Raw genomic sequence first — 18,816 nt, 5'->3', positions numbered from 1 at the left:
TGTGGACCGAAAGATGGGGTCAGGTTCACATTCCCATCCCTGGCTCACTGTGAGATTCGCGGTGCCTGAAAGCTTTCTCCTGAATGTCCTCGTGTGCCAGCCTCGATTTGAGATTCTGTCTGTCCGGAGCTTGGTGATTTGTGTAATCCTGTCGGCCGGTAGGGTTCCTTTTCTCTAGATGGTTGAACTTCAGTCTTATCTGTTTTTGAGTTGTGAATTGGAAAAATCAGTTTATGTTTGGATTTTTTTTTTTTTTTTTTTTTTTTGAATCCTGAAACGAAAGTTCTATCAAGTTAGATTGTATTGTCGTGCAGGGCTTTTATAAAGAGAGCTTAACCCCTGCTTCTTGTTTAAAAAAAAGAAAAAGAAAATGTTCATGGTGATCCATGGTGAAATTTCTGCCCGTGTCGGGGCACAATTTTTTTAAAACGATGCTTTAAGTCTGTGAGATGGATTTGGTAGCAAAAGGATGAATAACGGAATACAGAGAGGGTGACCTTTAAATTTTGTCTGTTTAGGAGAAAAGGTATTACTGTTTAATACTTTGTGTAATATATAATACTTGATCCGCAAGATTATTCATTGATTTTTTTTAAAGGCTCTGATTAATAAAAAGAACTTTAGCGATCTTGTGTCAGCATTTTAAACTAATAAGTCTGAGTAAAAAGATACATTTGTTTACATTAACAGGGAGACTTAAAACGAACTTTTCTCCATAAAAAATTTATCTCTTCATATGTTTATAGCATAAACTCATTTGGGTGACATCTAATACCTAATCATTGCCAACATTTTGATGATTATCATAATTACAGTGGTCTAATTTGAGACTGCCCAATTCTTTGCTTGTTAGTAAATTTTTATTTGGGAACTCGGTGTGGTGAGTTTCTTAAAGAAGAACAGTGGAGATAGTCATGTTTCTGCTAATAAAAAGTATAAAATCCCTGTTATGCAATGATTGCAATATTATTTGAGATCCAGGAGAAAATGGAAAGCACCCTTCCTCATAATTTGACCTCTCTTTTCTCCTACTCTAGTGTTAATAAAGTTAATTGGGAAGGATGAGATTAGATTTTTAGCAGGCCTAGGCAGTTTTAATTTTGTCCCTTGCTGAATGGTACTGTAGTTGATAAGTGGTTGTTTCCTTGAGTATCTTTGCCCATTTTGAAATGTGTATGAAATGACATCTGACAAAGAATTTTCTGTTTCTCTGTGACAAATAGAATTACCATGAAACACCATGGCAAAATAATGTTTTTGGTAGCTTAATAGACACAGAACTAGGCAATTAGTATCTGTTTCAAGTTCTGTCACTGAATTGGTCTACAACTCTAGGCAAGCTATCTCCCAGCTCAGTCAGTTTCTCCGTCTGTAATACAGGGCTAGTAAAATGTGCCACCTACTCACTTTAGAGAAAGGGCAATGAGAACCAATAGTTACTCTGGTTATGTGACATTGATTGTTTTAGTTATATAAGAGTACTTTTTAGTGCAGTCCTCTTTTTGTTTTGGTATTACGAATTTCAATTTCTTCGTGAAGAATTAGCTTAAAGAAACATAGTTTTAATGGGGAGAATACCTATCTATATGCCATTTAGGAATTAATAAACTAAAGTTTCTTCCATGTTAAGATTGGTGTTATATCTTTTGAATCAGTGATGACAAGAAACAAAAGTGACGAATTAACTTGATTTATTTACTGGTAGGTTTTATTTCTAATATAGCCAAGATTTGCTGTTCTCAAAAATTACTCCTCTACCAGTTTCTCACATATATTGCCCTATATGCCTCTGAAACCCAGCCTTGTGGGTTGGAGGGGGCAAGAGCTGTTTTATCATTTTTTTACAGGTGAACTAAAGATCAGAGAAGTTAATTATTTGAATTGCCTAAAGCTACTCAGTTTATAAGAAGCAGAATTGAGACTTGAAGCTGGATTTTCTGACATCTATTCCTAAATCCTTTGCTTTGGCGCAGTGTTTTCCAAACACCTGTCTAGTCCCAACAGTTTTTTGCCAATTCAGATGAAATGGGAAATAATACAGCAATGCAAGTATGGGCAACATACAATATAATGAATATTCATGCACGCATTACCAATTTGAAGAAATAAAACTACAAAACAAAATGAAACTTCCTCATAGTACTTTATATATATACCCCTCGTTAGATCCTACTCCCTTTTCCCCACTCTACACCATTAACCAAAAAATGACATACATCCTTCCTATCCATCATGTTTATATTTTACTGCATACCTTTATATACATGAACATTATATAGTTTTCCTTTGATTGTTTTAAGACTATTTAAATATGATGTTTGTATCTGTAGCTTGCTTTCTTCACTCAACTTGCCAAGGTTTATCTGTGTTTATTCAGGTAGTTCCTAGTTTCTTTATTTTTACTGCAATATGATATGTGTTCCATTATGTGACTATATTAGGTTTCTGTTGGTCATTGTAGTTGTTTCTAATTGTTTGCTTATTAAGCAGTATTGTAGGGAATGTTCTTGTATGTGTTTACTTAGGTCTAGGGCAGTGCTTCTTGACCCTTTATCCCATTTTTATAGAAATATTTTGCAACATTCCCAATATTGTACTAAAGTGAAATTTGTAATAATAAACTTACATTGACATTTTAAAGAAAGTAATACCCTTACTAAAATATAAGAAGTAGTTTATAACCAATAATATATTTCACTGGGGCTCAGCCACACTCTAAATCTTGCCTACCATGTGAGGTAGTAAACCAGTAACACCAGAATTCTGGAAGCTTGTTAGAAATCAGAAGCTCAAGCCCTACCTTGCTAACTCAGATGCTGAATTTTAATAAGATTCCCAGGTGATTTGTGTGCACATTAAAGTCTCAGAAGCACTACTAGAAGAAATAGTAGTCAGATAAGTAACACGATGAATTAAGACAGCTACTAATGCAGGCTAAAACAGTGTGTTGAATTGGCCATTCAAATACCAGTGGTGGCACTGTTGTTGATAAATGAGTTGCTGACATAACGAACTATTTTCAGTAAAGTTTGAACAAAAATAAAAGTGCGGTCTTACCTCTTTACATGGTGGTTGCATTCTTAAAAATCTGCGTCTATATTAAAACAACACAAATATACTTTGTGTAAAGTCCTGTTTATAAATATCTGACCTTATTTTTTTCCCCTGTTCCCTTAAATGAGCGTCCAGTAAAATATTGAAAAGACATGGGACAGCCTTATCTGTAGGCACCAAGAGTGCTTAGTATCCCTAGAATCTGTTCAGTAGTGCCCCTGATTTGCTATAACAACTAAAACCCAACATTGAGAAAGATTGCCCTAGGATATAAATCTAGTTTGCTAGAACACGAGGTAGATGCTGCTTCTTCAACTTTATTAAATAACTACCAGTTTTCTTTCCAAAGTGTGTGTTATTACTGATACAAACACTTTGGAGAAAAACATACTTTGGAGAGAAAACTGGTAGTTATTTAATAAAATTGAATGGGTGAGAAGGTCTAATTTCCCCACCTTCCAATACTTTAGACTGCTTACGTTTTGCCATTCGGAGGAGTGCAAAATGGTACCTCATTGTAGTTTTCACTGGCATCTCCCCAATTAGATCCATAACTGAGAACACTTTCATTTATTTTCTAGTCATTCATGTTCCTTTTCTGTGCATTGCTTATTTGTTGTTGTTGTTTTAGTGGGGTTTATCTTATTGATTTGTAAATGCTTTTTATATATTCTGGATAGTAATATTTGGTAGACTTGACAAGTATCTTTCTAGTCTTTAGCATGCCTTTTCACTTTAAATATGGTGCCATTTGATAACCAGGTATTCTTAATTTTAATGTCAGATTTATTCTTTTATGATTGTGCTTTTTCTCTTTAAAGAAATCTTTTCTATCCTGAAGAGATGGATTCTGTGATAGCTTCTTTTAAAAGTTTTGCTTTTTCACAGTCAGATCTTAAATTCACATAAAACTATTTTTATATAATGAGATGAATCTAAATTTGCTTAATAAAATGACTACCCTTTGTAAAACTGAAATTGTAATTTTTATGTTAATGTATTCTGATAAAATTTATGGTGGTAGTAGATTGTATTTAGTTTCCAATGTCCCTTTTTGGCAAAATTAAAATTTGGCAACTGTCATTCCAATTCCAACCATTTTTTTAATTTAACTTTTTTGAAATCCATAAGGTTTGAGAACCACTGCTTTAAAGTACTCTGATTCCTACGTTTCATCTGTGCCTCACATTCAGCCTCTAAAACACAGAAAGTGAGCAGACAGTCTTAAGTACTTGTCTTCTGTCACCATTTGCATCCTCCATGTTTCCGTTTGTTTTACATGTTTTACATGTCTTTTCATCACTTTTTATTCTGGCTAGAATTTTCTAAATGATACTTACGACCCTAATTTTTAAACAGTATTTCAGACTAAATTTAAACACTATTTTAATGTTAATTTGGCTCCAGTATAGGTCCCTTTTTTTTTCTCCCACAGGAATTAAAAGCAAGAGTGGTTAAACAAGTTATTACACACAGGTAAAGATGAAATGTGGGAAAGGAAAAATGGGCCAGTCTACTGTATATCAGTCCATATTCTAGGTTTTATGGATATATCTGTAAACAAAGCAAGCTGAGATCCCTAACTTCTTAGCAGCTCTCCATCTAGCAGAGGGCCAGAGGCAATAAATAGGCAAAATAAATAAATATATTATGTGTTAGAAACGATAAATACTTGTAAAGAAAAAGTGGAGAAGGATAAGGGGGAATTATAGGAGGCATTTGGATCTATTAAATAGGGTGGTTAAGGTAGGCCTTGTTGAGAAGGGAAGAATGAACAGAGATGTGCGGTGAGGACGTTAGCCATGCAGACATTAGCAAAATCTTAGAAGAGTGGACAGAATGTAATCTTTAAGTTAAACCTGTGCTCCTGGCTCTCCCACTTAAGTTGTGTGAACTTGGACAAGTTAATTGGCTTAACAACCTGAAGCCTTGATTTTTCTCCTGTGTGAAAGGATTATAACCTGAGAAAAGTATTATTAAGATTAAAGGAGATAATAAGTGAAAGCATCTACCTCCTGCCCCCCACCTAGTTCTCATGTAGCACTCTGTACTTTATTTTCATAGCATTTATCACAGTGTATAATAATCTGTGCCATTGGTGGATAAATTTTATCCACCCATTCTGAAATATTAATAAGAACCAGTCAGTGTAATGATATATTTCATTAACATATAGTCATTTGTAAACTACCTTTAAAGCTGTTTTTATTTGAAAATCATCTCATGCAGATTTGTTGAGAGTGTTTTGTATTATACTGTCTTTATGCTAGAGCTTCACATTGTATTGTAGGCATTGGCTCATTTAGCACCACACATTATTGCGATGAAGGCCGTAGATATGTATGTTGCACTTGAAGGAATCGAAGCTGCTAAATGGCATAGAGTCAAGGAGAATTTGGATCAAATCTGACTACATTTGGTGATGTTTTCACTGTTTCTTTTTTTTCTTTCTGCAACTTTGCTAAAATTGACTAAATTATAAAAGCAAAACTGATTTATGTTATATTGTTAAATCATGGCCTTTGGAAAATCATTAAGACATAAACAGTATTTTAGTTATGATTTTAATTTTACTTCATGAAGCTTTTTAGTGTCTAAGGAGGTAATATTAGAATTGGCAGTAGAGTTAGAGGTCTTTAAATACATACCCTTAAAAATACATACTGCTAAAGAAATTTGTTTCATTGTGACTGTCTTAGAGTGTTTAACTAAGATTTATTTTTAGGATGTAGAAACACTAAAAGAATAAGATTAAGAAAAGAAATACATGCTTAATATAGGTCAGGATGAATAAGAAAGGGGGTTGAAATAACCTCATTAACTTGGGGTAGGCAATTTTCCACTCCAGTCCCAACAAACCTGAGGTAAATAAAGCAAGTACTTCCAGGAATAAAAATAGAAGACATCAGTTTATTAATTGCAATAAACTTGTTTGGTTTCTGAATTTTGATTGACCTTAAATGTGTTCTGAAAATTAAAATCAATTGAAATAATTCCTGTAGTAAGGTTTTCCCAAAAATACCATCCACAACTCATGGCCTAGATATTTTGTTTCTGATTGGTATCCTGCATAATACCATTCAGTAACTTGGCAAGCTTATATCTGAAACACTACAGGTAATATTTTGTTAAGTTTTTTTTTTTTTTTTAACAGACCTCAATGTTGCATTTATTAATAAAGATTTAGGGCAGTAAAGTTAATTGGAATGGAGGACTTTTTAAAATTATACATTAAGGATATTCAGACAATCACCTAGAGTAATGGCTTTCAATTTTTTGTTAAGATCCATAAAAACATTTTGGTTCGTGACCTAATACATGCATACACACACACACAAAAAAAAGTTTCACTGAAGAGATTATCTAAATCGGTCACACAAAAAAAGTTTGACTGAAGAGATTATCTAAATCAGTCCACATGAGCATAGTTCAGGAGAACGTCTTTCCCCCTAGAGGAAGAAGTAAAACTTAAACAGAGGCTTAAAAGAAAGAAAGAAAAAAAAAAAAGCAGTAAAAGTTTCACTTATTTATGGGAGGGGAGAATTTTACCAACAGAGGAGGGAACAAACTGTGCACAAAGGCATAAAAGCAAGAGAGAATGTTTCTCTTACTAAGAAACATTATGTTCAGTAGAATGAATGAATAGGAAAGTGCTCAGAATCAGAAATAGGCTAGAGACCAGGAAGCAGAGAGGGTGGAGGAACCGTGTATCACATGTTAAAAAATTTATTCAAGAGGGCTTATGAGGCCCATTGAGAGATTCTAAACAGGAAAGTGTCATCACCTAGCAACAGTGTAGAGTGTGGATTAGAAGGGGTATGAGATAGATATCAGTAAGTGATTTTATAACATTAAGTTTAAAGTGGCTGAGCTGAGATGTGGCTAGGGGGATAGAGACATAGGAGATAGGCCTTGATTAAATTAAAAGAATGTAGAGAGGAGGAGGGAGGGAAATGCAAATGGAGATTTTCAGGGTCTGTAGCTTAACAGGGAGGTCTGTGCTAGAGACTGAGGTTTTTAGATTTATGCAGCACTAGAGTCTAAGTTGTAGTTAAAACCCTGGGTATGGTTGAGTTAAAAAGACTGGAGGACAGAAGGAGAACAAAGTGGTAGTTAAAGCCATGGGTTTGAGTTAGTTAAAAGATAAGAGGAAGACAAAAGACAGTCTGGTTTGGTTTTTTTGTTTGTTTGTTTGTTTAATTAAATAAGTAAACTTTTGAAGAGGTCATCAGAAAAACCAAGATTGAAAGTTAGTTTCAAGAAGGAAGGAAAGGACAGTGGTGTTTAATGCCACAAAGTAATCTTGTGAATTGAAGTCAGAAATACCCATTGCACTTTGAAGTTATAAGGTGGATGGACCAACAATTTGATGATAGATCTTAGATCACAATTCCTTTGGGGCCCGATGAGGAGTTGTGTGAAGTTTGATTCTGAAGGACACTCAGAAACAGTGGTTAGAATGTGGATATACTTTTTTTTTCTGCGATCCTTGAATATATCATTTGTAAACAGAAGAGTTGAATCAGTAAAGCAGGAGAGACAGAAGGTACCGGAAACTTACAGAGAAGGTAACTGATTAGACAGGGTCTCTGAAGATGCTAGAGGCATTGGAACCCTCCAGAATATGTGTGGAGGGAGTGAGACATCTTGCGAGTGAAAAGGCAAATTAGGATTTGATTGATTTCTAGGGTCCAGAAAGATTATCATATACAGAGCTGTCTGTTCCAAGTAAAAGAACATCCTTTTTGCATCTAGTATGCCAGGAATTTAGGTGATGTCTCATTTAATATTCCAGCAACTTGGCGGTTTACAGATTAAGAAAATTGAGGCTCAGAGAAGCAATTTGTCTAAAGCCATACAACTGGAAGGTATCTAAGCTGTGATTTGATTGCATTATGTGTAGTTCCAAAGCCTGATAGTTCTAAAACTTTTTATTTGATTTTTGAGGGGCCGGTTAAATTCCCAAAAATAAGAATAATAAGAGGCTACGGATTTAAGTTTTGCCCAGTAAAATCACCTCAGAAAAATTAAAACTTAGTATCTATTACCAGTTTTTAAAATTTTTTACAAAAGTTTAATTTTTAACAAGAAAGATGTTTAAATGTTAGAAAAAGTATAAAGGACATACTCTGAATAAAAGGCAAACCTTTAAATTTATTAAACCCACTACTTTTGTCCTTAGCTCTTCTTATTTTGCCAAATAATGGTAAAAACTTTATCATAGATTAACACCAATCCTCAAGCCACCCCTACCAAGAAAGACTCATGAAATAACAACTTTATATATAAAAATGAAGTACATTATTACAGTTCCATACCAAACTTCAATTGTTATAGCTGAACATTTTATTGTTAAAAATTAATATTGTATTTTCCCATATTAGAAACTTCTTTCATGTTTTGTTTTGCTGCAAATTGATTTGTAAGTGTTCACATTACCAAACTTCGAAGAAATTAATAAAATGACTGATAAACTGAAGCAACTGAAAAATACAGAGCATGAATTCATGAACTGTTTCCTTTTGTTAATTTATTTGATACTTTGGGTTTTATTTATTATAGCTTATTTTTAAATTTGCTGAGAGCAAGTGTAAATCAAAATATTTTCAGGAATAGGAAATCAAATTGCTCTAACCGTATTTTGTAACATGGCTTACTGTCCTACTTTGTCCCAGATGGGAAATATTATCCTGTATGCAGAAGTGCATTTGCTTATAGAAATATAAATATCTCCCAACCAACTATAATAGCATGTACATCTTTAATCAACATGGGTAACTCATTTTTTAGGGTTTCTACCAGAGTGAGGAACTGAGCTAGGATCCCTATTATTCTCTTTAATAAATCTGAAGTTATGCTTGTGATGGCACTGGAAAGTAATGAGAGTAATATGGGGTGGGGGGGGGAGTCAACGTTCAGGGGCTTAACAATTATTGCCGACATTCTCCTGTCCTGAAGGCTATGGAGATGGATAGCATGACATTCACTAATATCCCCTGATATTGATGCTAATGGTAGAAAAGAAGGAAAGAACTGGGTTTCTTGTCATCTGAGTATCCCAGTCACTGGGTGGTCTACTTTTACATTTGACTGAGGATGGTCTGCACCAGCTGAGGTTTCGTTAGCAGCTACAGTTGATTAACCTGACTGGATAGCAAGGCAAGGCACTTTTAAAAACAGAATTGCTTTTTGTGGTGGCATTAGGGCATTATCACTTGTCATTTAGGGACAATCTGGCGCACTCGGCGGCTGGGTACAGGAGCAAATCACTCATTTATTTAAGTGCGCAAATCATTTTAAAGTGAATGCTTCAAGGATACACATTTCAGAAGAAATTGTCAAACATAAGAGAATGTTCAGTTTTGCCAATACAACACTTAAATTAACTCCTCAAACTAATTCATGAATACTAGGCTCTCTAACATGGCCTCCCAAATTAATCAGTTGGGAAGCATTTCAGCTTCTTTTTTTGCCACCATCCAAATAACCTTTTTAAAAAAGGATTTTCCCGCCTTGACAGAGGATGCTCATGATATAACTTCACATATAAAAATACAGTATTATAGTTTTATAATCAGGAAGTTGACCTGCTATGTTGCAGTTAATTGGCATTAACCAGATAAAACATCTCTGATTAGCAAATTAGTAAATTGTATATATGGTAATTATCTTCAACTTAATTGTCTGTTTATCTCTTCTCTTAGGGATTGTAAGTGTATCTGAAGGTATTTTTTTAAACACAATTTGTTAGTGTGGTTTCCAGAAAGATCAAGCCATAAATTACACGCGTTATTAATTTGGTTCAAAACAACAAAACAAAACCTATTTTGATTCTATTTAGCATTGTCTCAGTTTATATACTCTCAGGTCTTTAGGTATATGTGCAGGTTATTAACTCTTCTCTTGCATTTAGTCAGTAGATTATGGATCAGGTGCTGCCTATATACTGCTGAGAAAACACACAAGGTCACTGGCCTCATAGTAAAGACAATAGGCATTAAGCAAGTAAGCCCATAGCTGAATACATGGCAGAGATCACAGTTTGCAATTATACTAAAGGGAAAGAACTGGGACTATGAGAAAGAATAACCTAATTTAGATTTGGGGGTGCACAAGATCTCTCAGGAAAAGTGGCGATTTGAAACTAGAATAGTGAGAAGTTAGAGAGAGAGAGAATAAAGCATGTATGCAGTTCCTGATGTGGAAACAGCTTTCATGCTTTCAAGAAACTGAAAGATTGTAAAGAAGACTGCAACTATCGTGGTGAAAGGGGAGAGGATCAAAATAAGTTGGGAGAGGTAAGCAAAGGCCAGATCGTACAAGATCTTTAAAGACCCATGGAGAAGTTAGATTTTATTACAAGGACAGAAGGAAACCACCAAGGAGTTCTTAAATAGGAGATCACCTTGTAGGCTAGGTAGAAAAGAAAAGATTAGGAGATTTTTTGTTTGTAAAAGAAAAAATTCACACTCTCAAATATTTTATTTGTTTACTCACACAAAATGTTCCTTCTATTGTCTTATTCTACATAACCCTGGTCATTCCTTTTGTTTGTAAAAGCTGGGAACTACTATCAAAGGGTAGAAAATGTAGCCCTAGTAAATCAAGAGAATTGCATTTGTGTGCTCATCTACATACAATTAAGGATGACAAAAATTGAATAACTTCCCAATTGAATTATCTTTTTTGTTTGTTTAGGCTTTAAGTGAAAAAGACCTGCTATTTGATACTGTTTTGACTTGTTTTTAATAATGTTCCCACAGGTTCCCTTTTTTTCTTTAGAAATGTCTTTTTTTTTAGTATTTTTGTATTGTTGGTATTTTTAATAGAATGTACAATAAGATTCCTCTTTCTGTAGTTGCAAGGAGAGGAGGAAAACCATATCCAGTTGTATAAAGAAAGATAATGTGAATATAGGATAACATGCCAAAAAAAAATCCAGGCAGATTATTGAGGAGAGTGAGGATTTAGTATAATAAAATATTCTTGCTGGAAAAGCTTTGGATCTTAATGGTTCTGTCTTCTCGCATTAAAATTGAGGCAGTTCAGTGCTTAAGAACTTATTTTATATAGAATTATAAGTAGAACCTAAGTTTCTGGGCTTGTGCTGTTTCTGCTATTCCTTTATTTTATTAAAATGAGATATGTATAATGTGAAATAAGATTTCTTCAGAAGTAGAAAATTGCATGAAATGCCAAAAAACAATTAGGTGAATTTAATATTTCATGCCTAAAGTAGTATGTAAGATAGTATTTAGTAACCCAGTTGATGACATTTGGAAGAATGATCTTTAATGCTTGCTTTCTTTCTTCCTCATCCCAGACAAATATTTACCCCAGAGATAAACTAGACATGTAGACTGCCAAAAACTAGCTATCAGATTCTTCTCAAATCAGGTATCAAGAATTTGCCTTAACTGTTTTTTGCAACCTCTGTTCCCCTTTCCTCCATCCTTCTCCAGTTACATTACTTGGCATACAGTGTCAGTACATTGTTCTCTGTCAGCTTCACCTAAAATACTTACTTTTCAGACCTATTCTAGTAGAAATTGTCTCTAAAAGAAAACAAAAGGGTCTACAATATCCACTTGTTTGCTTCTGATCTTTAGAAGAATATAAGACAGTATTTATTAACTGAAATATCCATTAAATCAAGATGATCTTTATTTTGCGTAGTAGAAAGTTACACATGTTACTAATTTGGAGAATATTGCTTTTAAATGTAGTCAAGTATTGATATTTAACCGAAGGGTGTGGTTTATACATTTTGCAATACAAATGATCATCATTCATTTGTTAATTTTCTCCTTTCTTAACAGTGTGTTTGATATACCTCCATGTAGCAGGTTGAGGTTTGCTTTTGAAAATCTTAAAATTTAAATACATAAAATTCTTCAGCAGCACGAGTTACGAAGTTTACTGTGCTTTGTTTAAGTCATCAGTACCATCAAATTCTAATGTAAATTCAAGTCGGAGTAGGCTTATATGCAGTTGCCTAATTGACTACATCACTCTATATATTACATGTGTAAAGAACTACAGTGGTTTTCTATACATTATTAAACAGATTTGTTTTGTGGACCCTGAAAAAGAAAAAAAAAAGTACTAAGATGGGCTCCTGTTGGCTCATTGGGCTCAAATTAAAAACAAAATGAAACCAAGCCGAGCAACCATTTCTCTACAGAGGCCTCTCACACAAACTGCATTCAAAGAGAATGCTGCTTTAAGCTACCTGCCTCCTGCACTGAACTGCCTTTCTGCACTGTTTCTGCCATCTGAGCCAGCTGTTACAGAGGAGTTCCTGGAATCCGATTTCAACCAATAGAACTAAGACTTTCTCTGTTCAATCAGCTATATCCCATCAGCATCTTCACCAACCATTCAGAGTGGCTCCATTCTGACCAATCAGGAAAGTGCCTTTTGGACCAATCAAACTGCAAGGATTTAGAGTCCTCATTTGCATGAGGACTGACCAGTCAGGGACCAGGACTGGGAACTTATGTCTACATAAGTCAGCTCCCCTCTGGCTCACAGAGCACACTTTCCCTTTCCACCAAATCCTGAAGACTGCATTTCCCCAGCTGGAGCAGTAACACCAAAGATGTCTTGCTGGTGCAGAGCTGAGCAGACTGGACTGGAGCGGAGCAGATCAGAGCAGAGCTGTCTAGGCAGAAAGAGGCTGCCTTGCCCCAGGGCCACCTCGTAGCAGTGCTGTTCCACAGCCATGCTGCCTCATAATTGAGCTATACAAAACACTATTGATCTGTTCCACAGCCACCCTGCCTTGCTGTATCACAGTTGAACTGTTTGCACTGAATAAAGTTTCCTTTTTCGCTGCACCCCAAATTAGGGTTTCCTGTTGGTGTTGAATTGGTGCCAATGACCATTGGTTGACAGGTTTTAAATTTCTCATTTATCAAATCCGACCCCTTTTCCCAATTTTTTTCCACCATGCACCCTTTGCTTTGGTTCTTTCTCACCATTGTACTTTTTACATGTATTATTCTCCTAGCCTGGAGGGTTTTTCCCTATGCTTTTGGAAATCATTTCTAACTCTATAAAGTTCTAACTCCTTCACAGAGTCTTTCAAATTATTGATACCTACTCTTATCTGATTTCTGAAGCTTAAAAATCTACTCCACGTTACATAACACCTAATTTTTCATAAGACAAAAAGACCCGTAGAGCATTGATTTATTAAATTATATATTAATTCATTGTAATACATTTAAAATACTGTGTACCAACTTACAAAAAAGTTGTGAATTTACAAGGTGTGATCAAACAATACGGTGAATGTTTAAATAAGAAAAACTTATTACAGTAAAAGACTCATTGCCATTAATCCCCCTCGCTTCAAACACACTTATCCCATTGTTCTTGCCACTTTCTGAAGCAGTTCTGGAAGTCCTCTTTCATGAGTGTCTTTAGTTGCACCCTGTCGTGGCTGCCTCAATGTCCTGAATCATTTTGACTTTGGGAAAGAGCCAAAAGTCACACTGTGCCAGATCTGGTGAATAAGGTGGATGAGGACACCCCATAATGTTTTTATTTGACAGAAATTGCCCTATACCAGAAGTGATGCGTGACATGGAGTGTTGTCATGATGGACGATGATTTACAGCATGCTTTAAAACACACCTTTTCTCAACTGTAGCTGACACCCTAAACTGACTGCACCAAACAAGTTGAAACTTGTCAAACACTGTTACTAAAGTTCTATGTACTGCTTCCCATATTGAAGATCCCTGCATTTCAGTTGGATGGCACTTGGCAACAGCATTTACCATATGTTGTGATCACAACGGAAAGGTTCCGTGTCACTCATCGCTTGGGGTATACAGCAATTTATGTCAAATAAAAACATTACGGTGTGTCCTCATCCACCTCATTCACCAGATCTGGCACCGTGCGACTTCTGGCTCTTCCCCAAAGTCAAAATGACCATGAAAGGTAATCATTTTGAATCGATTCAGGACATTGAGGAAGCAACGACAGCACAACTAAAGACATTCATGAAAGGACTTCCAGAACTGCTTCAGAAAGTGGCAAGAACGATGGGATAAGTTTGTTTGAAGTGAGGGGGGTATATTGAGGAAGATTAATGGCAATGTATATTTTACTGTATTTTTTAATTTAAGTATTCACCATATTGTTTGATCACCCCTTGTAGAATTTAAAGAGACTTTAACAAACATTAATTAGGCCAATCACTTTATGTTTTCAGATGAAGAAAAAGACTCTGGTTTAGTGATTTGCCCAAGGTTTTAAAGACTTAAAATTGACTCCTAATCAGTTAAATATGTTGTTTTTATTTTCTCCGGTGTTTACACCTTTCTTTGAAATAATTCTGGTTCTTGTTATGCACTCCTGTAAAAGGCACAATTTCCATGTTTTAAGAAACCTTGGCAAAATGTTGGTTTGTTGAGTCCAGGAAAGCACAACTGACAGTGACAAGTGTTTGTTGCACATTTTCTAGGAGTAGTGGTATTTCTTCAAACCTTTCCTTACAGATGAGTATAGCTAACTAAGGTAGCTGACAACTAGAGAAAAAGGAAGTGGTGGAATGGCAGTTTATGTAGATATACAAACTGTTGATAGACAAGCTAGCCATAGGAGTAAAGAATTGCTGGCTTGTTACACAATCTGAAGAGAAGTAATGAACCTTGTTAAGGAATATTGTACTTTATTGACATGGCATAAATGCCATAATTCCTTCTGTATCCCACTGAAAAGATATTATATATGGAGAAGGGTTTGATAGATGTTAGGAATACACTTGTATACTGCTTATGATGCAGTTCTGTGGTTTTGTTGTCCCAATTAATGTTTAATATTTGTGTGCAAATTTGAACCATTTCCATTTTAGTCTGTTCTATAAGGTGACAGAATGTCATAACAAGGAAGGAAGTTGAAATTTCTTTTTTTTGTTCAAAAAGAGTCTCTGAACAAAAGGCCTACGTAGACGGTAATAATATCCAAAGGAACCAAGGGAAAAGGTAACTGGCAGAGAAAAGAACCGTTTGGATACATTTGATACATTTGGATACATTTGATAAGAGAAAAGCCCAAGAATTCAAAGAACATTTTGCGGGAAGAATAAATTAGTACTTTGTTTCCATTCTATTTAGGAACTCACTCTTAGTCATTCTTAGCTGCTTTATACTGATATTCAAAATTAAGAAGCCTTTGTGCTAGAACGTAATTCAGGTGCTGTTGGACACAAACCTCTGTATTAGAGGTAAGGAAGCTGACGTTCAGGAAGGAAAAATGACTTCCATGATGGCTCAGTCTAGTTTAGTATCAGCATAGCGACTAGAATCCAGCCTTCCTAATTCCCGGTCTGGTGTTCTTTATACCACAGACCAGTTATTGAAATTCGAAAAAGAAAGAAATTGTGGAGGACAAGACCTGATACATATATATCCCCAAGTGGGGAAGGAGCTATTCAAGGGCTCTAAGCTGGCTCAGATTCACAGTTGGTTTCTACCACTAACACCATTCCCGTGCCCATGTCCATGGTGCCCCAGGGAGCCTGCCAAGCTTTCATAGAAAAGAATCATTCTAGGACAGATTTAAAGCTTGGAGGTAGAATTCTGTTACTGATGGCTGATAGGACCCCAGCTCTTACTCATTCTTGCAACAAACAATCTCAGCTTGAATTTCAAATTTGAGTTAGATCTTTCTTATTGTACTTTAGTCTCAAAGCAACCATTATGTATTATTGCAAGGACAGCCTCTTCAGTTGTCCTCCAGCATTTGACACTGCATGTTAAATCTTTAAACTTCAAGGCATTGAAGTTAAGACTCATTATATTAGTTTCTGTGCAATAGGCAATGTTGTTTTGTTGAGAAGTCATCCATTTCTCTGACCTCATTGAAACAGCTGCTACTAGAGAACTGTTTTTAAAAAGAGTTAAAATTGAGGGAAAGAGTAGCAAAAACAACAGAGAGCACAGAAAACCTTTAGGGGAAAAATTGTCATAGTAAATCTAATTGGCTACAAGAAAATGTAACTAATTTTTCTTTAGCATAGGGAGAGAACACTCCCCAACTAAATTTTATGAGGTTAGCATAACCTTAATACAAAAACCTGGCAAGAGAAGCACAAAAGAGGACAATTAAAGACAGTTCTCAATCGTGACATAAAAAAATCCTGTGCAAAATATTAGCAAAGTGAATCTACAATATATAAAAAAGCATACATTATCATCAAATCAGGATTATTCCGGAAATGCCAGGTTGATTTTTGTGGTATTTATCCTACTAAAACTTTTAGAAATCTGGGAAAAGAGGAAACTTCTTAATATTTAGAGATTAAAGAGTATCCATAAAAATTCTATAGGAAAAATTATGCTTAAAAAGAATACTGTCAGTGTTTCACCATTAAAGCAGGAGCTTATAAATGACAGTATACTGGAATCCAAGCCAGTGCAGTAAAGCAAGAAGCAGTAATGAGAGAATAAGGATTTACAAAGTTGTTGTACATTAAGTAAGGCTACAAAAATGTATTCCATTTCTATACATCAACAGTTAGGAAATGGGATTTTTAGAAAGCTAAAATAAATAGAGATACTTTGTTTAAGAATACAAAGATTTTGGTTCTTCTCAAATTGATTTCTAGATTCAGTGCCGCTCATCCGCATCCCAACAGAGTCTCACAGTCGTTAAGGTATCACAGTTAATCCAAATGACAGGTCCCTATGGGTTTGGCTGTGTAGGTGTTACTGCAAACTGATGCCACCTTTGAGAGCAGTTTGGTAGTCCATTTCAGGTACATTTCATGAAATAGAAATTTGACAGTATTGAAGCCTATATCCAAAGACTTACTAGAATCCTTACACATTTAAAGACCACTAAAATATGTCACTTTCTTCCACGTAACAAGTAAAATTAGCCGTTTGAAAGTGATTTCAGAATCTTCAGAAGAGAACAACAAAGTTGTGAATTTATAGATGCCAGTCCAGGTTTTACTTTCCTTTTTTCTGGTGGCCAGGACCATTTCCTTCCTCTCCCCAGATACATATTCTCATGTTCTGAACAATTATCTCACCTTTATTTTTTTCATCCAATCTTTGGTTTTTTTTAAAAATTTATTTGTTTTTATTGTTTTGGTATATGAAATGGGAGGTTCATTCATCCGTATATTTCTTTCTCCACTGACTTCATTATACTCTCCATGTTTACACTGTAGCAAAACATTTCATTGCCCCATGCTAATCTAACTCAATGAATAAAAAAAAAGGGCTCTGGACCCATAATGCTAAGTATGAAGCCTGGCTTCACTATTTACTAGTATTGTGATCTTGAGAATTTAAACTTATCTGCTCTGATTCCTCATCTGTAAATTGTGCTATGAGGGGAGAGGGTGGGGGATAATGGTACAATCACATAAGGTTGTTATGATGATTAAATAAGGTTAATATTTATGAAGTCTTTATAATAAAATCTAGCTTGATATTTTGATAAATGAACAGTAGCCTGGCTTTCATGACCTAGCAAAATTTCAGACCTGCAAATTTATATTCTTCAATGTCAAAAGTTAGTGATAATGCTATTTGATTTTTACAAACTTCAGCTCAGCTAACATTGGCTTTTGAGTGACTTCTATGTGACAGTCATTGCTAGAAGTAGGTATATTTGAATGTTAAGTATATGCAGTGAAGGGTCTGTGTGTGAGATATGATTCAAAACAATACATCCTTGTGGTTAGTAAATAGTTCATAATTTACAAAGTGGTTCAGTTGATTAATTGTATAATAAAGAGGAAACATTTTTTAAAATTTACTTTTTATTGAAGTATGATTGACTTACAATTTTATATTAGTTTCAGGTGTATAACATAGTGATCCAACATTTATAAACCTTACACAATGTGATCACCATAGTAAGTCTAGTAAACAGTTTTCACCATGCAAAGTTATTACAATATTATTGACTATCTTTCCTATGCTGTACATTAAAGAGGAAACATTTTTAAAGCCAAGAAGTCTGGCCCCTTTTGAAACAGGACTTCTTAGGCCCTTCGTAGATGTTTTCATGATTTTAGAAGATACCTTTTAATAATTTGTGCAAACTGGAATTTAATTTTTCAGTGATAATTCACTGTTACAGATGTAAAATGTCTAAAAATTTTGAAGCCTAGAGAATTTACAGGGTGTATGTTTAAATTTTTTGAAAAATAGAAATATATCAACTTTTTATTTTAGAAATTAGATATTTTGAATAGTTGACTACTCATACAATTTTATATTTTACATATTAAAATTTAAAGTATATTTAAATCAGATTTTTAAATTTACTTTGAAGTGTTAACTCAGTTTTGTTTTATTTAACTATACAAGTTACTAGATACAGCATCTCTTTGTTTCCAATTGATGGGAAGTAAAATATAATTCAAACAATAAATCTACATTACAGTAAAACAAAATATTATTATATTTTTAAAAAATATTGTGCCCCCCCCCCACACACACACACACAAAGTGAAAGCAGAGAATGGAACAGATGTTTGTTCACCCATGTTCATAGCAGCATTATTCACAGTAGCCAAAAAGTGTCCATTGATGAATAAACAAGATATACACATACAGTGGAATATGATTCAGCCTTTAAATGGAATGGAATTCTGACACGATACAACATTTTGAACCTTGAAGACATTATGCCAGGTGAAATAAGCCAGTCACAAAAGGACAAATATTGTATGGTTCCACTTCTATGAGGTACCTAGAGTAGTTAGATTTATAGAGACAAAAAGTA

This window comes from Rhinolophus sinicus, linkage group LG04 (genome assembly GCF_036562045.2).
Source record: "Rhinolophus sinicus isolate RSC01 linkage group LG04, ASM3656204v1, whole genome shotgun sequence".
In the NCBI taxonomy this organism is placed as follows: Eukaryota; Metazoa; Chordata; class Mammalia; order Chiroptera; family Rhinolophidae; genus Rhinolophus; species Rhinolophus sinicus.
The sequence above is the reverse complement of the archived record's forward strand: the minus strand, read 5'-3'. Positions refer to the sequence as shown.